Source organism: Dama dama, chromosome 23 (assembly GCF_033118175.1).
Source record: "Dama dama isolate Ldn47 chromosome 23, ASM3311817v1, whole genome shotgun sequence".
Classification (NCBI taxonomy): Eukaryota; Metazoa; Chordata; class Mammalia; order Artiodactyla; family Cervidae; genus Dama; species Dama dama.
This window is the reverse complement of record NC_083703.1, coordinates 70,184,544-70,209,362: the sequence shown is the minus strand read 5'-3', so window position 1 is coordinate 70,209,362 and position 24,819 is coordinate 70,184,544. Positions and strand designations below refer to the sequence as shown.

The 24,819-nt window shown below is 44.6% G+C and overlaps 1 protein-coding gene across 3 annotated transcripts in view; it reads left to right on the top strand.

The window, feature by feature from the left end:
- The first annotated feature begins 9,651 nt into the window (after positions 1–9,651).
- The window catches only part of CHD6 (chromodomain helicase DNA binding protein 6), a 193,015-nt gene continuing 177,847 nt past the window's right edge, over positions 9,652–24,819 (top strand). For 2 of the 3 annotated variants that reach the window (XM_061127304.1, XM_061127308.1), the window contains exon 1: positions 9,652–9,778. The gene's annotated coding sequence lies outside the window, so the exon portion shown is untranslated. The remainder of the gene's footprint in view (positions 9,779–24,819) is intronic. The other variant, XM_061127305.1, reaches the window with a different exon arrangement.

Sequence of the window (24,819 nt, the reverse complement as noted above, 5' to 3'; positions counted from 1 at the left end):
TGCTGCTCAGGACAGCATATCAGAATACAAATGAGTATGAATGACATTATTATAAGAATATATGCTACCATTTATTTATTTTTTAAAAGGTAAATCATTTAGACTGTGTTCCTTTATGTATGAGCAGTGACAGATTACTTGCCATATACTGCATAACTGGCCATGTCAAGACACGACACTGAGAACCAGGGCTAAATGAATGCTAGATTCCTGTATAGTTTTAAGGTCAACAGTCTATCATGGGTACATTTTTAAACTGGAATGAAATTATTTGAGCAAGTCTTGGTAGCCCAGCTCTTCTTGTGCAAATGGTATTTACTTGCTGGGTAAGCAGAAGGCAGATCAGGTACTTCTTCATGGAACTCAACAGTAGCTCTTTAGAGGACAATTGTTTACACTTCTTCAAAACTGTTCAAGAAAACTTAATGGAAAATGTGCTGCTATCCAAAAGGATTATTTCAGAAATGCATGAAGAGAAGCAGTGTCCTGGCAGTTCTCTATGACTGATGGGCAGTCTGGTCTGGGAAGATGTCACACCCCAGCAGCTGGAAGAGTCTATGGCCCTAACTCAAAAGACTTTGGAGGCACTAACATTTCAACAACATGAGGACACTGGTTTATAAATATGAGCTCTGGTCATCGCTAAGACACATGCAAATTATACATAATGGGTTTATACTTGATGTCTTGTGTAGAAAATACTACCTGGAATCTTCAACAATGATTCTTGGTTTTATGCCAAAGCTCTTTCAGATGCTGCATCTCATTTGACCCTGATGACACCTTGAGAGATTGCATAGACAGGGCATTATCCCCATTTTACAGTCAAATGACCACCTCATTGTGGTCACTGTCAAAGTCAAAATCTGGAGTTGGCAAACAGGTTTCACACTGCAAATCCTTCCTACTTTCGTGCTTGTCAAGTCACTTCAGTCATGTTTGACTCTTTGCGACCCTGCGGATTGTAGCCTGCCAGGCTCCTCTGTCCATGGGATTCTCCAGGCAAGAATACTGGAGTGGGTTGCCATGTCCTTCTCCAGGGGAATCTTCCCGATCCATGGATCAAACCCTTGACTCTTATGTCTCCTGCATTGGCGAGTGAGTTCTTTACCACTAGAACCACTTGGGAAGCCCATCCTTCTTCCTACTTTGCCCTACCAAGTAGTGGGGACAGTATAAGGGTTTGAATTCTTGCATGTGGGGATCATTGAAGGACATCTTGGAGGATGTCTACCATGCAACATGGAAACTAATTAATTTTAAAAAATTGTAGTGCTTTATTCCCAGGGTGAAAACAGCAATTTGTTTATTGTCAGTTTGCAAATAGTCTTCTCTCTAAATTAGTCAGTAATGCTTCTGGTAGAATTTCGTACGTAAGGGAAAGGATCCGGAAGCAACTTGAAGCTTGGTAAAAAGCTTCAACTTGAGCATGTTTTTATGGCTAAAATGGTCTGTCACTGCAGGAAAGTACACTGCTGAGCGAGAAAGAAGGATTTATGGAACTATTTCAGGGTAGGGTGACCAGTGTTTTCAAAAATCCTGCCCAAGAACATTTGAGGTGTGACTTTCTATAAATCATGGTTACTGAAAGTGAGCACAGTCATTTATATGTATAAACTCAGATTAAAAAAAATAAAAATAGTAGCAGTGTCATACCTGGGTGAAAGAGCTCTATAGCACTTTAAGAGTTAAATCAGCCCTATTAATACATGAGGGATGGAGGCCATATATCAGCAGAAGTCACTCGAAAAAACAGAGAGTCCCTCAGGCCAAAAGCAAGAAGGACAGAGACTGACTTGGGTCGAATCAATAGAATTAATATGTTTCAAAAAAACAAGTCAACAGAACAGGGAAGGTCTATACAGAACTTAGGAAAACGGGGGTCAGAGGAAGGGATGTAATTAACAATTAGTTGAGCAGTTACCATGTGCTGAGTAGTTTGTATGAATAATTTAATTCACGCATATGCATGTGTTAGTCACTTCAGTGTGTGGGACTCTTTGTGACCCCATAGACTGTACCCCGCTAGGCTCCTCTGTCCATGGGATTTTTCCAGGCAAGTATACTGGAGTGGGTTGCCATGCCGTCCTCCAGAGAATCTTCCCAACCTAGGGATCAAACCCATGTCTCCTGTGTTGGCAGGTGGATTCTTCACCACTGAGCCACTGGGGGAAGCCGTTTAATTTATACAACCTATTATTTATACAACAACCCTATAATCGAAATCAAAAAACTCTAAGTAACTTTCCTAAGGTCACCAGTGGTAGAGCTGGAGTTGGAATCAGATCTTCTGGTCTCCAAATCCTGTGGACTTAACTATTCTTATCCAGCTTCATCCTGGGGAAAGTGCTTTTGCCAGGCCAGGACACTGCCACTGGCTATACTTTTTTTTTTTAATATTTACTTTTATTTATTTAGTTGGCTGTACCGGGTCTTAGTTGCGGCATGTGAAACTGTTAGTTGCAGCATGTGGGATCTAGTTCTCCAACCAGAGATGGAACCTGGGTCCCCTGCATGGGGAGTGTGGAGTCTTAGCCACTGGGCCCCCAGGGAAGTTCCTATATGTGTATGTGGTGTATGCTTAGTCGCTCAGGTGTTGACTCTTTATAGTCTTTTAATTCTTCTTTGGTCGTTACATCCACACACCATGGGTCACTGGCATTTTCTCAGTGGCAGATCATAGGCACATGATTTTGAGCTGTAAGGAAGAACAGAGCTGATGCTGCCCACTCTCCTCCCTTAATAGATGATATCTGTGAGTTTATTTTTGCAAACTGCCACGAACCCCTCTCCACCAGCTCTGGGGAATAAGAGCCATGATTTAGCAGGGGAATTCCATTTTTGGCAATTGGTGAGAGTGACTCTAAAGAGATGCTGTTGATTTTCTTATGTGGTTTGTTGTATTTGTCATGGTCTAATCAGAAAACAAAACATTCTGAGAGGTTATGAGGACTTACATCAGAGGACAAAGAGGTCTGGGACCAGCATTGCTTATACATTGGCTTAGAATTTTTGCAAGGGCAGCACTATTGGAAATAAGTGTATGGCCTCATAAGATATTACTTTGAAGGACAAAATTCACTGGGAGTCATCATCCTGGTACACTTTGTGTGTTAGTCGCTCAGTTGTGTCCAACTCTTCGTGACCCCATGAACTGTAGTTAGGCTAGGCTCCTCTGTCCATGGGATTCTCCAGGCAAGAATATTGGAGTGGGTTGCCATGCCCTCCTCCAGGGGATCTTCCAGACCCAGGGGTCAAACCTTGGTCTCCTTCATTGCAGGCATATTCTTTACCGTCTAAGCTACCAGGGAAGCCTGATGGTATACCTTAGATCTCAGCTGATGGGAAGCTTTACTGACCTCCTTAGTCAAGGCACATCCTTCCAGCATGGGCTCTCATGGCACCACATGCCCTTCCTTTATGGCACTTACTACTGCCGCTATGTTTTACATTTGTTTGCACGATGAGTTGACTAACAACTGTCTGCAAACTCCACAAAGGCTGAGTTTTTGCTGCATTTTAAAAAATTAATTTTATTATTTATTTATGTTTGGCTATGCTAGGTCTTTGTTGCGGTCTGTGGGTTTTCTCTAGCTGTGGCAAGAGGGGCCTACTCTTCATTGGGGTGCAGGGGCTTCTCATTGGCTTCTCCTATTGTGGAGCAGTGGCCCTAGCACACACGGGCTCAGTAGTTGAAGTGCTGGGTCTTTGTCGCCTTGCGTGGGCTTTCTTTAGTTGCAGCGAGCAGGGGCTAGCTACTCTTCGTTGGGGTGCTCAGGCTTCTCACTGCAGTGGCTTCTCCTGTTGCAGCCTGTGAGTTCTAGAGCATGGACTCACTCATTGTGGTACAGGGGCTTAGTTGCTCTGAGGCATGTGAGATCCTCCCGGACCAGGAATCAAACCTGTGTCCCCTGCACTGGCAGGACGATTCTGAAACACTGGACCATCAGGGAAGGCCCTGTGCTGCATTTTATTCACCCCTGTATCCCCGGCACCCATGTACAGCGCTTGTCAGTTGCAGGCGATCAGTGAACGTCTTTTCAATGTATGCGTTCAGTCGTAAGCATTGATCTCCTTAGATATCTACCCAAGATAAATGAAAACATATGTCCACACAAACACTTGTAGGTAATGTTCCTAGCAGTGTTATTCATAATAGCTCCAAAATGGAAACCATCCAGATATCCATTAGTTCGTGAATGGGTAAGTAAAAGATGGCATATCCATGCAAAGGAAGACTCTGCAGTGATAAAAAGGAAGAAACTGACAATATATTCTACAACATAGATGAAGCACAAAGACATTGTGTTAAGGGAAATAAGCCAGACACAAATGACAGCCTAGTGCACTATTCCATAAATATGAAATTCTAGAAAAGGTATGATTGTAGAGACGAAAGCAGATCAATGGTGGCCTGGGCCTGGGAGTGGGAGTGGGGAGTGACTGCAAACAGGAAGAAGGGAACTCCTGGGGGTGACGGAAATGTTCTAAAACTGCATTGTGGTAAAGGTTGCACAACTGTATACATTTACTAAAAATCATTCAATGGTACCCCTACAGTAGGTGAGTTACATGGTATGAGAATTATCCTGAATAAAGCTGTTAAAAATGTTTAAAAACAGTCTCCTTGTTTAGTCATTTTATCTTAACTTACGTTCTGGGAATATTATTTCTGCGGGACACTGCCAGAGACTGCTAATTGAGTTGACTGTTTAATGACAGAACCTCAATTTTTTATTAAACTATAGTTGATTTACAACATTGTGTTTGTTTCAGATGCACAGAAAAGTGACTCAGTCATATATATATACACTTTTCAGATTCTTTTCCATTATAGATTATTATAATACATTGAATATAGTCCCATGTACTGTATGGCAGGCCCTTGTTGTTTATCTGTTTTATATATAGTAGTGTGTATCTGTTCGTTCCATACTGCTAATGTATCCCACTCCCACTCCCCTTTTCCTCTTTGGTTTGTTTTCTATGTCTGTGAGTCTATTCCTGTTTTGTAAACAAGTTCTTTTGTGACATGTTTTAGATTCCACATAAGTGATATGACATGATGTTTGTCTTTCTCTGTCTGACTTACTTCACTTAGTATGATCATCTCCAGGTCCATCAATGTTGTTACAAATGACAATATTTTGTTCCTTTTTTTTTTATGGCTGAGTAATATTCTGTCATATATATAGTGCACATCTTTTTTTATCCATTCTTCTGTTGATGGACATTTAAGGACCTCGATTTTTAACTTGACATGTGGCCAAGTGAATTAAAAAAAAAAAAATACCATATTTCCCAGCCTCTTCTGCAGCTTGGTGTGGTCATGTGACTGAGTTCTGGCCAATGAGATGTAAGCATAAGTGGTGTGTAGTGTTTCCAGGAAGGCTGTTTAAGGGCCATGACTCAGCTTTAATTTTTTCCAATCTGTCTTTCCTTTTTCCATCCAAAAAAAAAAAAAAAAAAAAACCACGGACTGGTGTTCCAGCAGCTATGGAACATGAAGTTACCTGAGGAATGAAAGCTAAAGATGGTGGAGCAAAAATGCTGAATCCTGGGTTGCTGATGACACCATAGAGCTCCAGGCCTCTCTTGAAATGGCTGCTTCCTAGATTTCTTATAAGAAAGACAAAAATAGGGACTTCCCTGCTGGCCCAGTGGTTAAGACTCTGAGCTCCCAATGCAGGGGGCCCAGGTTCAATCCCTGGTCAGGGAACTAGATCCCACATGCTGCAACTAAGACCTGGTGCAGCCAAATAAATAAATAAATATTTAAAAAAAAAAAAAAGAAAGACAAAAATAAGCTTCAATCTTTAAAAAAAAAAAACATTTATTTATTTGGGTGCCCTGGGTCTTAGTTGCAGCATGTGAACTCTTGGCTGAGGCATGTGGGATCTAGTTCCCTGACCAGGGATCAAACCCATGCCCCCTGCATTGGGAATACGGAGTCTTAGCCCCTGGACTGGCAGGCAAGTCCGCTCCACTGGATAGTTTTGCATCTGGCCAGCAGATGAGGATAGAACAGTTTGGAGGATCACATAGGAAGTTTTAGAGGATGCTTAGAAATGAGATATACTTTTATTACGTCTATCCTGATTCCATTAGAGCTCAGTCACAAGGACCTATCTGATTACTAAACAATGTAGTTTTGCTGTAAGCCTAGGAGGAAAATGCACTGGGCTGGGGAAAGCAGCCATTTCACAAATACATAAGCAAGAACAATAGAAAAGCTCACCATCTAGAGGACTTCCCTGATGGTCCAGTGGTTAAGAATCCGCCTGCCAATGCAGGGGACATGGGTTCGATCCCTGGTTTGGGAAGATTTCACATGCTGCAGAGCAACCAAGCCCGCAGGCCACAACGACTGAGCCAATGAGCTGCGACCACTGAAGCTCTTGCGCCTCGAGCCTGTGCCCCTCAACGAGAGAAGCCACCACATTGAGAAGCCCTCATGCGGCAACTAGAGAGTAGTCTGCGTGCAGTAACGAAGACCCAGCGCAGCCAAAAATAAATAAACAAAATTTTTTAAAAAGAAGCTCACAGTCTAAAAACAGACAAGTGAACGGAGGCGGAAAGACAAGAGAGAATGTGGTCAGGCAGGATGCAGCACGTGTTTGTGGAGCTGCTGTCACAAAGTTCCAAAACTGTCGGAAGCCCTTATGCGGCTCCCCTTCAGAGCTCCTAAGGCTTGCTTTCTCTGTAAACAAGGATGTACTATATGGTACCGAAAGTCAGGCATCACTGGTGTCATGCCGGCATCAGAACTCCAGGGCCTCTTAGGGCAGTCTGTCCCTGCCAGCTTCTGTAGCATCCAGCTCTGCAAGGGCTACACCTGACTCCACGTAACTGTACCCCAATCATTCGTTGCCCCATGGCTCTGCTGCACACTCCTTGACACCGGGTTTCGGGGCCACCCCAGAACCCCTCTTGGCACCTAAGCACGAACAACTGGAGTGCATAAGAAATCATTCAAGATGAACTGGTAGATAAGTTTCCTTCCATTCCACCCCCCACAGGCTGTACTGAGTCTCATTTTATATGGCTACTGAGAGGACGATCCCTTGAGTGGGAGCCATCAGCAGCACTTAGAGGAGGAGATGAACAACTTTCCTGGCACGGGCTCTTCCCTTTTCCCTGCCTTCCTCTTTTTGCCTCTCATTCCTGCCCTATAGAGTCAGGCTCTGCATTCTGGAAAACCCAGGCTAAGACGTCCCCATGGATGGATACAGCCAGAAGACACTTAGCTGTCTAGGTTTCCTCGCCAGCCTCTGGATACTGCGGAAGTGTTTTAAGGGTCTGATTCCACTCACCTTTCTCAGTTTTACAGACCAGATTCTTCGAAGGTCAGGACTGCTGCCTCTCCTGAGTACACCGACCAGATCTTTCCTTTGCTTGTACCTGTACCATTCATTTGTGAATCAATCATGCGCTCCTATTGATTTCTTGTTTAGTGATACAACATTTGTGTCTTTGCGTGTGTTTAAGTTCTTACGTGCTACTGACTCTTCTCGAGTTTAAGAAGAGGAATTACGGACACATCTACCTCCCCCCTCCTTCTCCCTCCCACACCTCCCAATACTGTCCGTGCTTCTATTGCTTAAGCACATACACTCTCTTCCCTCTCCCTGGAGTCCCATTCCTCCCCCGCCTCATTTATGCTGTCATCATTTGTGGGCAAGAGATTTGAGTGAGTGAAAGGAGGACTGCTTGACTCCCATGTTGGACTCACAAACTCTGCCTCTAATACAGTTCTGCTCCCAGCCCCTTTCTAGAAGTTAAAGTTCAGAGACCCAAGTCCCATGAGCAGTTTTAAACCCTTGATCCTGGAGTCAGACTGGAGAGGCTGTGGCTACCAGCTGCCTGGTCCTGCTTCAGCCCCTGCAGCAGCTGGTTCAGGGGGGCAAGTCCACTGTCCAGCTGGGCAGGACTGGAGCTCTTCAGGATCTATGCATCAATCTTCCCCTTGTCCTCAGCTAGACTATAAGCTCCCTGAAGACACAGATATCATCTGCCTCATTTAATGCTGTCTTTTGTGTCTAGAACAATACCTGGAACATAGCTGGTGCTCAATAAATAGTTAAGGAAGGAAGAAAGAGAGGGGAGGAGGGAAGGACCATGATACATCGTCGCCAGTCTTGAGTCAAATGAGAGAAATGTGCACAGGTGAGGTCAACAGGTGGCAGGGGGGCTGCTATCTGTATTTTCAAACTGATGAAATCTCTGGGTCTGCCAAGAAGTTGAAGAATTGGTCCTCAAAAGAGAGTTGGGGCCACAGGCTGAAAACCATAGGAATGCTGGGGTTTCAAAGACACTAAAAATATCCTCTCTCTGGGGGTGCAGTAAGGCTCTTCTAAATCGTTACAGCTACCTCGGACAAAGTCAACCGTGTTCATCCTGAATGTATCAGACAAACGGCTCTTGGAATCATTGGGACTCAGATCATTCCTACTTTAAATAAGGTGAAATAAGCCTCTACAGTCAGAATCCAACCTTTGTTGTGTTTTTTTTGTGGCTGCTAAGGAAACACCTGTGACAGAAGCAAACAGGGGGTAAAGTGGTGAGGTGACATGCATCTGGGAAGCGGCAGTAATGGGATGGCATACAGAGTAATCAGCCTGACAGGGCTAACTTCCCATTCCTCTCTGCCTCTGTCTATTTTCTTCATAGCACTTATCCCTACCTCTCCCCTTGTATTTACTTACTGTCCTTCTTTCTCCTTAACATGTCCATCCCACCAGAGCAAGGCCATTGTCTTACTAACCCCTGTATCTCCTGTCTCAGATCAATGCCTGGCATTTAGTGGGCATTCAAAAATTAACTACTAACGAATGAATGGAAGAATATGAAAACAATTAGTTGAATCCCTGCCATATGCTGGGCCTTGTCCTTGAGGATGCTACAAGGATAGTGAGGGAGACAGGGCTGAACATAAACCTACCATAGCTCGACCCCTGATTTTAGAAAGGTGCATATCCAAGGCGTTGCAAGACTCCCCCGAAGCGGAAACCTCCCGGGGTGTGCGGGGCGGGGGCGGGGAGGGGGGTGGTCCTTGGGAAGAAGCCCGTGTGCCAGGAGTGCCAGGGAGCCAGGGGTACTGGCAGGGATGCGGCTGGAGACAGAGCTCCAGGCTCCTTTACTCTTCGCCTGGCTCCTCGGCATTTTTTCCTGACCTACGGAACCTCGGCTCCAGAGGACTCTCTCTGTCGCGCGGGACCCCAGTCACATCTTCTCCCGGCCCCGGGTGTTCCCGTTGTCCTGCCCAATACCTCAGAGACCTCCACCTGCGGGAGGAAACCCCTCCCCGGCCCCGCCCGAGCGCGCTCCAGGACCCCGCCCCCTGCCTGCCGTCTGCGGCGGGCAGGACCCCGCCCCGCCCTCTCGGCCCGCAGGACCCCGGCCCCGCCCCGCCCCCGTAGCCCCGCCGCTCCGTCCCGGGGGGCGGGGCCGCGCGCCGCTGCGTCTCCGAGGCGGGGGGCGCGAGGCAGGGGGCGGGGCGGCCCCCAGCGCCGGCCAATCAGCGCCGCTATCACATCCATGCAAATACGAGCACAATGGAGCGAGCCCATCACTCGCCCCTGCAAGCAAGCTTGAAATGGGCTTCTGCCTGAGCGGCAGCCGAGTTAGCCAATGACTCTGTATTTTGGGCCGGCGAAGCCCAATGGCATGGCAGGGAAGGCGGGCCCGAGCCGGGTTAGGGTGTCCTTGCAGGGTGTCTGAGCTAAACTTCACCAAATAATAGCTGTTTGTATTTTGGCTGCTGCAGGAGCCATTTTAGGTAAGTTCTTCTCTTAAACTTTTTATTTTCCTCCCCGGCCTCGGCGGGCCGGCCTTTTCCGCGGGCCCCCAGCCCCGCCCCGCCGGCCAGGCTGGGGTGCCCCTATGAATGAAGCCAGGATGAGGGGCTGCGGCGGCGCCGCCGAGGCCCGGCCGGGGTCCGAGCTGGGGCCGGCGGCGGGCGGCCTGGCGGAGGGCAGGCGGCGGCCTGAGGCCTCAGGCTAGGGGCCGGCCTCCGCCTGCGCTCAGCTCCGGGCTCGCGTTCAGGCCGCGCTCCGGCCGGGTGGCCGTCCTTGGGAGTGCGCCGCTGCGGGCCGCGCGGAGGGGCGGGGGTCCGGGCAGCCCCCCGGCCGCGGGCCAGGCGGGCGGAGGCGGGGCGTGCGAAGGGCTCCCCCATTCCCCCCGCCCCCCGCCTCCTCGGAACCCGGCCGAGGAGGGACCCCGGTCGTGCCGCGGCGGGGCAAGGGTGACCGCTATTCCCCCCCGCCGCCCCCGCGGAGAAGTTGCTCTATTGGCGTCCTGCGTCTGTTTGCAGGGGTGGAGAAGGGTGGGCTGGTGCCAGGCTGCTGCTCCGGGAGGGGGCGGGGGCCCCCGGCGCGTCCCCGGAGCGCGCACCCCCTCCGCCCCCTTCTTACGCACTAGCGCGCACTCGCCCCGAGAATTGGAACCCTGGAGGTGTCCAGCAGCCCCGCAGCCAAGTTTTGTGCATTATTAGATTGCATGTTGGAGCGTAAAGGTAAAAAAAAAAAGGAATCTCTCCCTTTCAGGGTATTTCTTTCCTTGGCTGTTGAGAAGTAACGGAGTCTGTTGCTCCCAAATTTCCAGGGACGTGCCTGTCAGAAGTGCAGAGGGTTGGCAGCTACTTGGTTTTTAAAAAGACGCTATTAGGAAATCCCCTCACTAGTGAGATAATTGAAATTTGAGTTTGTTTGCAGCTTCAGTTTTATTTGATCCGATTAAAAATGCATAAGCAGACACTTATATTTGTGTACGGAAAGTGTTCCTAGTTCCAGTTATGACTGCTGTGACTGTGGTTTCGGTAGTGTGTGATCTAATAAGGCACTGTAATTCGATTTTGAACCTGTAGGCCCGTATTCTCTAAATGAGGGTTTATGGACCATTAGTAGTCTGGCCAAGGTTTCTAGTGAATCCTTAACATCTCCAGGCATCTTTCGAGCTGTGTATGCGCCTTATTTCCAACCCCCTCTGCACTGCTCCTTTCTGGCGTGGCAGATCCATGAACAGAGAAGATACCCATTTAAACATTTTTACAGTTTTTAGAGTGTCTGCAGTGTTGCCTGAAATTCGATTTTTGTTTCTCAGCAGGCTTATAGGAATACCATCCCAGTAGGCTCTACATTTAGATGTACTTTGAGGGAATACGCTTGGGGCCCTTAGAAAAGTCCAGACAGGGACTACTGCTGTGTTCCCGAGACTAATTAGGAGCTGTCTTTCTTACTGGGGATTTGTCCCCATCAGCTGCATAGCACAGGAGAATTTGCCGGTATTCCAAATGGGAAGATCAAGCTGGCAACCTCAGGGAGATAGTTTTTCTAAACTTTGTGGTTCTCAGGGAAGAGAGAGAAGGTTTGAGATCCATGTGTGATAAAAATGATTAGGCGTGAATCAGCAAGTGAAAGGATGTATGCCAACCAGAACAGGTGGTTTCATATAAGCCATGCATGACTGTAACCAGAGGCCTGGGAAAATGTGGAGTGGTGAAATGATTAATTTTGGACTTCTTTCTGTCCCAGGGCAGAATTCCTAGATGAATTAAGATGAATAATTTAAGCTTTTTTTTTTTTTTATTAATAGATTATTAAAAACCTTTACAACTCCCCCCCCCCCCCCCCTCTTTTTTTTTGGCTAACTTTGAAATCTCCCTTACCAGATTAGGATACTGTTCTTGGCTATAGTCTGGCCTTGGGCAAAGTAAACCTAGATCTGTTGTGAAATTAGTTGTGTCTCCTTGTGCTACCACAGTCTGCCTGGAGTCAAATTTTTTTTTTTTTAATTTATTTATCTTTGGCTGCCCACTGGGTCTTCGTTGCTGTGTGTGGGCTCTCTCCAGTTGCAGCCAGTGGGGGCTGCTCTCTAGTTGCGTTTGGTGGACTTCCCATTGCAGTGGCTTCTCCTACTGCAGTTGTGGCGTGGGGGCCCCTCGGCATGTGGGATCTTCCCAGACCAGGGGTCGAACCCATGTCCTCAGCACTGGCAGGTGGATATCTCAACCTCTGGACCACTAGGGAAGTCCGAGTCACATCTTTCATACTGCAATTATTTTTTTGCATTTTACATTTAGTTGTTATCGCACTGTAAAGTCTTGGAATAGGATCAGCTTTCCCGCAACTTTTTAAGATGCTATGGCTTTCCCATCATTTTTATAATTTATTATCAGTATAGTCAGAAGTTCTTTGAACTCATAAGTGTATTACTTTCAGACAAATCAAGTGAAACATTGAATGGCCAGTTGAAAGTGAAGTGAGAGCCACAAGTAACAAGTAACATTACTGCATTTCTGGAAGATCCTTTGGCAGTTCCTTTTTTGTATTTATTGATTTATTTATAGCTATTACAAGTACCAAAGAAAACCTGAAGCAAAATCTTATATCTTTAGAAACCACTGTCTCATTTGTAAGTTGTTTTGCCATTATATTATAGAAAACCTATCAGGAACAGCAGGCCCTGGGGCTACCGTGTCTTGGAGCTGTCTGATTTAGAGAAGTTGCCAAGAAGTTTTCAAGTTTTCTTGGATGTATAACTTTGCCTCAAGCAGAGTTTGTGGTTACGTCTTCCTGTGTTAAGCCGTGAGGGAACAGGCTTGTGACTGTAGGTGCCTTATGTTTTTCAACTTTCACTGGAAGACTTTGTAATAAAATCCATGGAGTCACACATGGATTCATGTTCTGCACCCTTTTGAACAGGTTTTAGGATTTGAGGATTCTACCTGCATAAATATCTTTGGTACTATGACACAATGACAGTATCTGAATCAATTGAGAAGACTGTGTTCTCACCCTCTTCTCTCATCCTCCCCAGTATAGCAAGGTTTGAAATTTGTTTTTTAAATTGAAGGATAGTTGATTTACAGTGATGTGTTAGTTTCAGGTGTACAAGCAAAGTGACTCAGTTTTATACATATATACTTTTACAGATTCAGTAATGCATACATATATATACTTTTTCCAGATTCTTTTCTGTTATATATGAGATATTCAGCATAGTTCCATGTGCTATACAGTAGGTCCTTGTTGTTTTATTTATATATAGTGATGTGTATTTGTTAATCCCAAACTCCTAATTTATCCCTCCCCCCACAATTGTTTTATTTTTAGTAAATATTTAGTAGTTCTCTTTATACTTCATCCCTCACAGAAGCTTTAGTCAAATTTAGGTGAAAAGCAACAGTGGATCCCATGCAACTGCCTGCATTTCCCCCTACCAGGTTATTACTATACTGAAAACTCTGAAATACCTAAAAAACATCTAGAGCTTAGAGATCTTGTTTCCTAGAGAAAAGTTTTGTTTGCCATAGACGACACCCTTGTGACAGAAGCAAAAAAGAACTAGCATTGAATGAATGAATACCTGGTCTGGGTCGGGCACTTAGCCAGGTGCTGGGACTACAAGAGATGAGGGAAAAAAACAAAACCAAACCCTGTTTTCTTAGCCAATCCAGGAGCTCCATGGACTGCAGCTCAGAGAAATGAAGTAACTTGTTCAAGGCCATGAAGCTGGTTCAGGTTAGAGCCAGAATTTGAACCCACATCATCTCCATCCAAAGCACACATATCCTTTTTTACCACCAGTACTCTCTAAAAAGATTTCTTAAAAAGCTGCAGTGTGTCATGCTTTCGTGGTATGGTACTAGATTAACTAGCACACTTTGCTTGAGTTTTGTACACCCATCCCTTTTCACTTCTCCATTTCGAGAATTTGTCACTGAAAAGGCAAGTTGGAATACAGTGAGGGCTGTTCCCCCACCCCACCCCCCTTAGTGCAAAAGAGGTCTTTCTAGGGCACTTAGGAGTTCAGGGTTAGCCCAGTACAATAATAACCATGAAGTGCAGAAGGGGAATGCAGCTGATTTTTCCTTGCCAAAATGTTCTTCTCTTTGGTTTATTTCATGGAGGCCTTTGATACCCTTGTGAGAAATTCTTTATTTCCATAAAAGTCCTGGAGGTAGTAAACTGGAGTTATTTTAAAGTATCTACCTCTTTTCCAACTTCTGAACCAAATTATTTGCATGAAATCTGGAGAAAAACGTTTGGTTTTGCTTGTGGTACCTGCATTACTTGGTTTTTCTAGTTGGTAATAGTGACTTTTCAATAGACTTCCATGGTGCTTTTATCCACTGACAATTTCAGAAGAACTTAACATACCGGTTAGTGTTTGAAAATTTCAGGAAAACAGGGAAGTAGAATTTTAAGTTAACTTCAGGACATGAATCCAGACGTTTACAAAGTGACAGATGCATGTTTGAATTTTGTAAAAGAGTAAAGGAAGATTTCTATTTTTCTACTTTTCTACTCCTTTATTAAAGATTCTTCTAGGGGGTTTTTTGTTGATCTAATTTTATGGATCAAATATAGTATTGGTAAAATTTTAATATATGTTTTGGATTTTCTTGTACACTATGTGACCAAAGCATTTTATTTGTGGAGTATCTACATTTTTAAATTCTAAGATTGCCTTTCCATAAAAGGTCAAGCTTCAGGTTAAATGAAGGTCTAGCTTCCCAGGTGGTGCAGTGGTAAAGAATCTGCCTGCCAATGAGGGATATGCAAGAGACAGGGTTCAATCCCTGGGTCGGGAAGATGCCCTGGAGTAGGAAATGGCAACCCACTTCTATATTCTTTCCTGGAGAATTCCATGGACAGAGGAGCCTGGCAGGTGCCAAGAGTTGGACATGACTGAGTGACTGAGCAGCTACTGTAACATTGACCTTTGGGTCCTACCTATTTAGGTTGATGCTTTCTATCCTTGGATTCATGGACATCAAGGGAGTGTTTAGCTCATCTGTAAACTCCCCAAAATAGTGTGTAAAATATCGCTTGTGTGTGCATTTTTATGGGAAGCAAATCCGTTGGTTTTTATGATTCTCAAAGAGGTCTGTGACTCCCCCTTTGCTTCTTCTCTCCCTTATCTCTTCCCACCCAGGTACAAAAATAATATTAAGGATCATTAGTTTAGGTTATTACAAAGGAGTTGTTTTGTTTGAGCAAAATCTTTTGCCTAGAGGCTGACTTCTTTGGGTATTTTTTTGCACAATCTCAGTCTGGATCAGTTGACCTGGGCTTGGGGATGCCCTTCTGCATCCCTGAGGATGGCTTCTAGGCAAGGGTTACCCCCAGAATTCTTCCCTGTCTTATAGTTGGGAAGCTGTTCCATGCCTTTGCCCGTTGTCTGTGCAGCCTGATAGAGTGAAGGTTTCAGCAGGTGACAAGACAGTCTTGAGAGTCCAGGGCCTCTTGGTCTTAGCCATCTGCCTCTGCAGATGGGACTGGAGGGGGTGGCCGTGGCAAAAGCTCCTGATATTTTCTTGCTTTGAATTTTACTTCTTATTCATTCTGTTAGTGCTTCATTCAATATGTTAGGAGGAAAAAGGTTTTCTTTCTGACCCTATAGGCAGAACAATTAGAAAGAATTTCCTCTCATTTTTATATTCCCCAGACTTTTTAATGAGATATACCTTGTAACTTTTCTGTTAATGTTGTTAATTTTAAGTGGAATTTTTCTTAAAATAAGGACTCGTTGAGATGTAACCTTATTTTATACAGAACATCTTATATGTCAAGTTCTGTTGGACCAGATGTTATTATAGGAAAAAGGGTCACGTATTAAAAGATCTCAGAGCCTTATTTTACAATTTATTTAAGTAATAGTCAAACAGATTGGTAAAACAAAATGATTGAGCAGTCAGAAAATTCTCAGAGTAGTCTCTAGGAAGTGGCTGAACTTGAAGTTATCCTGGAGATTTTCTCTTAGGAGTCTGTTTGTTGGGCCAGACTTGAAGTTGAGTAGGAGGAAAATCTGTTTGGTTTGATATACGAATGAGAAAAACACCTAAGCTTTAGGTAGTTGGTGAGGGGCATTGAGTCCCAAAGAGGGATTCTGTTTGATGTGTTCCTTTCCTAAGGGTACAGAAGTGAAGAGATATACCTGGACTGGTCACTTTGGGTTTGGGGAAACCATCAGTATTCTTAAGAAGTCCTTGGAAGGATTGTATCTGATAAGGAAGGTCCCAAATCATCGATTTTATTTAGTGAAGAAATTTTATGGAGTTTAATGCAGAGACTAGTAATGTTCATTGTGTATCTTGGCTGACCAACTTTTGCATTGTTAGCAATCTAAACTCAACCTTGGGTTAGCATGAAAAAGTCAAGCCATCATATTTGTTGACCATGTGACAGTTTTGGATCACATTATAAATGAAGACCTGTCAGATTGTTTCTTTGAGCAAACCCCATATATTACCATTTTAATGGAGGTGGAGGGTGATTTAATGGTGGAGGGTGGTTTCTGCTTCATGGAAATAACATTTATGCCTCAAGTTATAAAAATACATTGAAGAAATGGTAGGGGATATGAAAGAGATCATTAATGACCAGCTCCAGAAAGATAATCATAAAAACATAAAATCAGCTCTTCTAGATCAGGGCTGCTCAAAATTAGTCTGGATCCTTGCAAGTCTGTGGACTGTTTGTTACCTGTCTGTGATGAGGGAAGTTCAAAACTTGTAGGAATTGACTGTAGGAATAACATTTTTTGGGCTTCCCTGGTGGCTCAGCGGTAAGGAATCTGCCTGCAGTGCAGGTTTGATTCCTGGGTTGGGAAGATCCCCTGGAGAGGGAAATGACAACCCACTCCAGTATCCTTGCTTGGGAAATCCCATGCACAGAGGAGCCTGGCAGGCTACAGACCATGGGGTTGCATAAGAGTCAGACATGACTTAGCGACTAAACAGCAGCAATATTTTTAAGAAAAATGGTTTGTCTGTTGAATCTGATAATAAAAAATGTAAGTTTATGGCGTGGTCCTTGTTTAAAATAATTTTTCCTGGTAATTAGCTTTTCTAGCATTTTATCAAAGTGTTGATTAAAGGTGGGTTAAAAAGAAACACAAACTGATCCTTTATTATAGAGTACTGTACTGCTTGAGATGATGGGCACATCAGCGTCCTGCTGGAACACTGTTAGAAGTGAAGGTTTTTTGACCCCATCCCTGGTGGCGCAGACCATAAGGCTTCTCCCTGCAATGCAGGTTTGATCCCCGAGTTGGAAAAATCCCCTGGGGAAGCAAATGGCTACCCACTGCAGTGTTCTTGGGGCTTCCCTGGTGGCTCAGATGGTAAAGAATCGGCCTGCAATGCAGGAGACCCGGGTTTGATCCTGGGTTTTGAAGATCCCCTGGAGAAGGAAATGGCATCCCACTTCAGTATTCTTGCCTGGAGAATCCCATGAACAGAGGAGCCTGGAGGGCTACAGTCCATGGGGTCACAGAGAGTCAGACTCAACTGAGCAACTAACACCTTCACTTTCAGACCCCTGAGATAAACTCCTGGGTTAGGGACCCAGTAATGTGTGTTATAATGTGGTATAACATGCTATCCTGATGACTTTGTGTACCTTTAAATGTGAGAAATGTTGTCCTAGGTCAGCACTGTCAGTGGAACTTTGTGCAGTGATGGAAAACATCCTGTATCTGTGCAGGCCCTACTAGTCACATGTGGCTTTTGAAGCTCCTAAAAGGTGCCTGGTTTGACTGAGGAACAGAATTAAAAGTTTCATTTAAAATATTAGTTAGTTTGAGCTTAAATAGCCACATATGGCTGGTGGCCCTGGCATTTGACAGCACAGCTCTAGACCCTTTAACAACCTCCTCCCACTCCCTAACATTTGGGGGTAAATAGTGGATTTTTTTTCCCTCTATTCGTTTAGAAAGGAAAATACAATATGGGGCAAGACTGTTCTTTAGCCTGAAATGAGACTAAACAAGTCATATAATAAAGTTTGACACTATTTTTTCCATTTATATTTACCTATTTATTTTTATCTAAAAGTTGATTTGCTGTTAAGAAAATAGTAGGATCAGAAAATAAATTTAGATCTGTGTCTTCTAAGGTTTTGTAAACAGCAAGGTAGGTTTTCATGCGAGGCCTTATGACCTTTCATGTCTTTCAGAATGACTGCTGAAGCTTTTTTCTTTCTTACAAAGATTTATTACAGGCAGCTTTTAAGTGCAACGCTTAATTCTCAATATAAAACGCTGGTGTTGAGGGTTCTCATTACTTTAGACTAGTTAATGGAGATTTTTTCTATGTAAAGTATTTCTGGTTTACCAGCTTTCTTAGAGGATGGTTTTTCAGTTTATAAAGGTATAATCTTTGTCTTTAATAATATTCACCAAATTTCCCTTGAAGGATTGAGCCTTATCTTCTGTCCTCTTCCAATATATTTAAAAGTTGATTGGTTAAAGGAAAGGATTTCTTTTACTCATTCAGGGTTTGCGTATGCTTCCCTGCCTCCAGCCCCATCTATTTATACTTCAAGTTGTAAATCCCTTAAAATCAAGGATAACATTGAGGCAAAATATGTTTATTGGTTAACATCCATTGCAGAATTGGAAAGTATTTTGTGATTGACAAGGTGGAAGGAAACATGGCTATAGAAGTAAGTGAAGGGACTTCCCTGCTGGTCCAGTGGCTAAGACTCTGTGCTCCCGTTGCAGGGGGCCTGGGTTCGATCCCTGGTCAGGGGACTAGATCCCATGTGCTGCAGCTAAAGATCCTACATGCTGCAGTGAAAATCCAAAATCCCCAGTTCCATAGCTAAGACTTTAGACTAGACTAGACTAGACTAGACTAGGCAGCCAAATAAGTAAGTATTTTTTAAAAAAAGTAAATGAAGATTCTCAGGTAGATTTATAGCTTTTTAAAATGTTGTCTAGACATAATAAAATGGATCTTTCTAGGGATATTGTAATTTTCTTAAATTAATTTGCCAGGTTTTAGGTTTTCAAGCAGGAGATTGTTATTCATTCAGCAGTGACTCTTGAAGCATGAGAGACAGTAGGAGTGTTCCATACACTTTTTACACTCAGAGATATTAGACTCAGAAGGCTTCTTAAAGATTGTAGGTAGGGCTGTAGGCAGAGCAGCGTTGCTGATGCAGCAGTGGCCCTTGCTTTGTTTACGGCATGAACGTGAGTTTTCATTGAAAAGCAGCACTGTTTTCCCTTTAATTCTGTTGTAGGAGACAGCCTTACTCTCTCAGAGTGACTTGAGATTTCTGGTAGGTTGTCTGGGCAGGGGCTTCTGTTCAGCTGAGACACAAGTTACCACTGATTGGGAGAGCTTAACATTTTGTAACGTGCAGCTTTGAGCTCTTTTGTTGGACTTTCTCCAAAGGATTTCAAGTTCTTGATCCCTAGGCACATATTTGGATTACTGCTTTGGGGTCTTAAGGAATTGGAAAACCCAGTCTGTTGGAATTGAGATCTGGTAGCTGACAGATCCCAAGCCTTGAAGTTTCAGAGGTTCATTGCTTCAGATTTGTCTCCATCACCATTGCTGATTTGCAGAGCTATGACTGGAATGTTGTATGAGATGTTACTAAAAAAACTGACTTCATAAGCCATGCTGAAACACCAGACTCCTCATTTACACATGATAGTCATACTCTGTCCATCGTTATCTGCTCTTCCTTTGACATTTCACGCTCGCAGGGCTCTCCCAGGGTGCTCCTGACTTTTCTTCCATTGTTCACTGTTAAACTAAGCTTTGTTCCTACCATCGTAGCTGTGATTATGGCAGTTATTTCTAGTTTAAAGTTTAAATGTTATCAAGTCTTACATAATTCAGCGTCTTCACTGGATTCTTCTAAAGCAAAACTTCTTTCTGGTTTCTCAGGATTGCAGAAGAGTAGAGTTGAAAGGGACTTCGAGGCCATCTAGTCAATATTTTTCTTATGGATGATGAAGGGGCTTCCCAGGTGGCACTAGTGGTAAGGAGTCCACCTGCCCAATGCAGAAGACCCAAGAGATGCATGTTCAATCCCTAGGTTGGGAAGATCCTCTGGAGGAGGAAATGGCAACTCGCTCCAGCATTCTTGCTTGGAAAATCCCATGGACAGAGGAGCCTGGCAGACTACAGTCCATGGGGCCGCAAAGAGTTGGACACAACTCCAGCGACTGAACGCACATGGATGATGGAAGAGAGTCCCAGTCAGAAAATTTGTTAGGTCATAGAACTAGGTTACGGTCAAGTTAGGATTCAGTTCTCATTTCATTAAATAGAACTCTTGCCTGAACTCTGATGGTTAGGGTCCTAAAAACGCACATAGGAGGAGTTCCCTTAAGAACTTGTGGAGAAAGGTGGGGAAGGAGTGCTCGGAGATTAGAAGTGAATTTTTGAAAGGCTGCATTATTTTTCTTATGTTCTCTAAAATAAAATAGAGATATTATCAATGAAATTTTCCATGTCCTAAAGGAGTCAGAATGACTGGTACTATTTTGGTAACTCTTGTTTACTATGTCTTGTTTGCTAGAAACATTCTGGCGTGTCCTTCCCTGATACCGTGCTAAAAGGCTTGTGGTGCTATTTTGGTAACTCGTGTTTACTATTCTTTGCTTACTAGAAACTTTTTGGCATGTCCTTCCATTACATCCTGGTGAGATGCTTGTAAATTCACCTTTGCCTTATTGCAAATGACGTGTTTGAGAGGTGGTTCCCACATCTGCATATTCCTTCAGCTTTAGGCCTTGGGGTTCATAGAATAAGTTTTTCCCTGAGCCGTCAATAATCATGATAGTAGTAATAGCAGCTACTCGGTCATTGGTGGCTTAGTGGACACCTGGCATGGTGCGAGGTTCCTTCATGGTTTGCTGGTTGTTAGGGCTGTCCTCCTTCTGTTTCTTCTGGGTACATGGTAGAATTGCACTCCATCACCTTGAAGTTCAGCGTGGCCACATGACTTGCTTTGGATACTGAAATTTGACTGGAAGTCATGTGAGACGCTTCTAGGCAGATACTTCTCCCCCGCGTCCCCCGCCCCGAAAGAAATCTGCAGTGGTTACACAGTATAAGCCAGTTAGCCCATACTTTAGACCACTGCATTTTTTAACAGGAATTTTAACTGCAGCATAACCAAGCGCATCCTGAAGAATATACATGGACTTCTTCTTCATCCTCCTGGCTAAGGGCTGATACTAGCCCATGTTACAGTTGAGGCAGCAGAGGTAAAGGAGTTAAGTTACTTGCGTGTAGTTGCAGAGCTAGTCACCTAGGCAGTTTGAACCTGACATTCTTTTTATTTATTTTATTAATTTTTTTGTTGGCTGTGCTGGGTCTGGTTACTGCACAGGTTTTTCTCTCATCGCGGCGAGTGGGGGCTACTCTCTTGTTGCAGTGCGCTGGCTTCTCCTTGCGGTGGCTTCTCTTCTTGCGGAGCACAGGCCCTGGAGCGTGCGAGCTTCAGTAGTTGCTGCACAAGGGCTCGGTACTTGGGGCCCCAGGGCTCTGGATCACAGGCTCAATAATGAGCTTAGTTGCTCTGTGGCCTGGGGGATCTTCACCGATCAGGGATTGAACCCCTGTCTCCTGCATTGGCTGGCAGACTCTTTACCACTGAGCCAGCAGGGAAGCCCCCTTTAGTTTTTTTAATATTTGCTTATTTATTTTTGGCTGCGCTGGGTCTTCGTTGCTGCGTGTGGGCTTTCTCTAGTTGTGGCGGCGAGTGGGGACTACTCTCTGGTTGTGGTGCTCAGGCTTCTTGTTGTGATGGTTTCCCTTGTTGCTGAGCACCAGCCCTTCCTGGAGCAGGAGCAAACGTGTGTCCCCTGCACGGGCAGGCAGATTCTTTACCGCTGGACCACCGGGGAGGTCCTGAGCCCGACGTTCTTAAGCAGTTACGGTTTGCTGCCCTCCGTGTGCTGTGCCATCCCGGTACCGAAAGTGTCTAGAACATGGGCTCTGCCTGCGCTAACTTCATGTCCGAACTCCTGCTTGCCTCTGTCTCGGCCCTTCTTCCGGAGAGATGCTCCTGCGTTCCCAGCGTTTACCCTGCCCAGTGTGATGCTGCACCCCCCCCATTCCTCCTCTGTCATCTGTTCTCTGCTCTTACTGCCTTCTGAAATTCCGTCTTTCACGTGATGAGGATAGTTCCTTGCCATAAATACCTTTGCATTTCTAATATTTTTGAAGCAACTTTCTCAGAAGGCCACATTTAGCTTATGAACAGGAGACTGCCCGCCAGTGATGATTAAAGTGCCTGGCCTCTGCAGCCAGCCTCCGGGTTTGAATCCGCGCTGTGCTACTCACGCTCCGTGCCTCAGTTTCCTCCTCTGTAAGGAGAGATACCCGCGTCTCATGGTTCTTTCGAGGATTAAATGAGTTAATTTATGCAATGCCTTGGAACAATACCTGGCGCACTGTAAGCATGATTTAAGCATTAGATATTATAATTTTATGAAGAATCAGGTATCCGAGGGCTAAGATGGAGATAAGGCACTACTGATTTTAATCTTTCTGAGGTTAATATTAAGATATCAAAGATTTAATACCACCTTTAATTTTTCCTTTTGTTCAGTAGGAATTACTGAGCAATTTATAAGCTCTGGGGAGGAAATGACCTAGAGCTTGCCTGTAAAGAATTTACAGCATAGAGGGGAGGTGAGATACATGTCTCCATGGACAGCAGATACCTGTACACAGATAGCTGTGCTGTTATGAAGCAGCCCATAAAAAGTGTCCAAGACAGAAAGATAAAGGGCTTTGGAAGTTCACAAAAGGGAGGGATGGGGAGTCAGAGAAGGCTTTGAGTCAGACTGGGCATTTGTTCGGGTAGGAAAGATGCAGGATTTGGATATGTGGAGACTGGGTGAGGAAGGGAGCCAATCTCTGCATGAAAGGAAAGATCAGATCCAGGGGCATAATAAATATATTCATTCATCCATTCAGCAAATGTGTGTTGAACCTTTACTTTGTGCTCAGCACGGATATAAGCCCTGGGGCTGCAGTGGTAAACAGAATCAAGTTCCTGCTCTCATGGAGCTTATGTTCTAGTCTTGTTTGAATATGCAGAACCATGATATATCAGGTGGCTGACTAAGAAGAAAAATAAAGCAGGATAAGGAGACAGAGAATAGATTTAGATAACTAAGAAAAGCATGATTAATTTCTAAAGGTCAGGTTTTGGGGCCGGTGGGGGGGGGGGGTGGGGAGATCTCTTGAGGAAACCCAGTGTGTTAGTGAAAAAAAAAAAAAGAAACCCAGTGTGTTAGTTGCTCAGTTGTGTCCCACTCTTTGCGACACCATGAGCTGTAGCCCACCAGGCTCCTCTCCCTGGAATTCTCCAGGTAAGAATACTGGAGTGGGTAGCCATTCCCTTCTCCAGGGGATCTTCCCAACCTAGGGGTCAAACCCAGGTTTACTGCATTGCAGGTGGATTCTTTACTGTCTGAGCCTGCAGGGAAGCACAAAGAATGCTGGAGTGGGTTGCACTTCCCTTCTCCAGGGGTTCTTCCAAAACCCAGGGGTAGAACCTGGGTCTCATGCCTTGCAGGCGGATTCTTGGTCACTGTCTGAGCCAGCAGGGAAGCCCAGGACGGAGCTCAATGGCTTTCCTGTGCCATCGACTGTATCTGCTTTTTCTGGGCTCCTGGTTTTCTGTCCCTTCCTCTGACAAAGAGCTGGATATTCTCCTTTCTGTGAGATTGAAAATAGGCCCGGTGTCTTCACGGGGCCTTCCCCCTCTGTATCTGCTAGAAGCACTCTCTTTCCCCGCTTCACTTCCGGAGTCAGAGTTTGCCTGCTTGCCTACGTAACTGACTTGTCTTTTCTCATGTTACGCCTTTATTCCACAAGCATGTGGTGCCTCAATACTTAGTAAACAGATATTGAACTTTCATTTTGTTTCAATCGTTACTGGGCTTTAGGAACTTAAAGATAAATGCACTTGGCCTCTGTCCTTGAGGAACGCACAGTCTTACTAGAGATAGAAATAAGAACTGCTACTACCAACATTGTGATACATGTCAGATTAGAGCCGTGTCCAGTTTTGTTAGAACTCTCCATGTACCCAGGGAAGCTGGTGAAGGCTTTTGAAAGGAAGGAAATTTTAAATTGGTTCCTGAAAATTGATTTGGAGTAAATAATCAGACTGGCACTGGTGTCTGGTTTGAAGAAGCCTTTTATGCATAGGAAGTGTCCTCTGAGGGAACAGCCGGAGTCTGGTGGAGAGCTGTGGAGCTGGGCGGGAGGTCCGGCTGGAGGAGTAGGTTGGAGACATTGAAAGGCTCTGGAGATTGCGGTAAGGAGTTTAGATTTGTATTGGTAGTGAGGAGCCATCAGAGACCTAAATGCAGGAGAGTGAATTGTATTCCATCCTTGGTAGAAGCGGTTGGTTTAAAACAGTGGCACTCAAACATGACTGTGTATTAGAATCGCCAGTGCCCAGTCTGCACACCAGAAAAGCAGATTTCCCTGGAAGAGATACCCAGGCACTGGAATTTTGATCACTTCCCAGGTGACTCCAGTGTGCATCCAAGTTAAGCACCAGTGGTTGGGAGAGGCTTGACCAACTGGTTAATGAATGAGGGAGGCCATTAATGGCCTGGCTAGGAGATAAGTCTCTGAATTGAGGCATTGGGAGCAGGGATAAGGGAAGACAGAGTCAACCATTGTTATTGTTCTTCAGTTTGCTGTATGTTTGTCTTCTCCAATAAAGTTGTGGCCCCATGAGTGCAAAGTCCAGTTGCTGTACTTTGAATTCCTCATAGAGAACTGTGGGTAGCAGTTTCTCAATAAATATTTGCCATGGTTAAAGTCAGTTTTCTTTTGTTCGGGTACCCATAGTTGAGTTCTTAGGGCATTTTTATTTCAATTGCTTCTCTCCTTTTTGTCATTAAATAGAAATTCCTTTAAGAATGAGAATGGATGGAGATGAAACTTTTTGGTCAGTTTTACTTCCTCATAATTCTGATGAAAGATTTCAGAAGTTAAAACCCAGCGATTGAAACAATGTCTGCATATGGACTTGATTT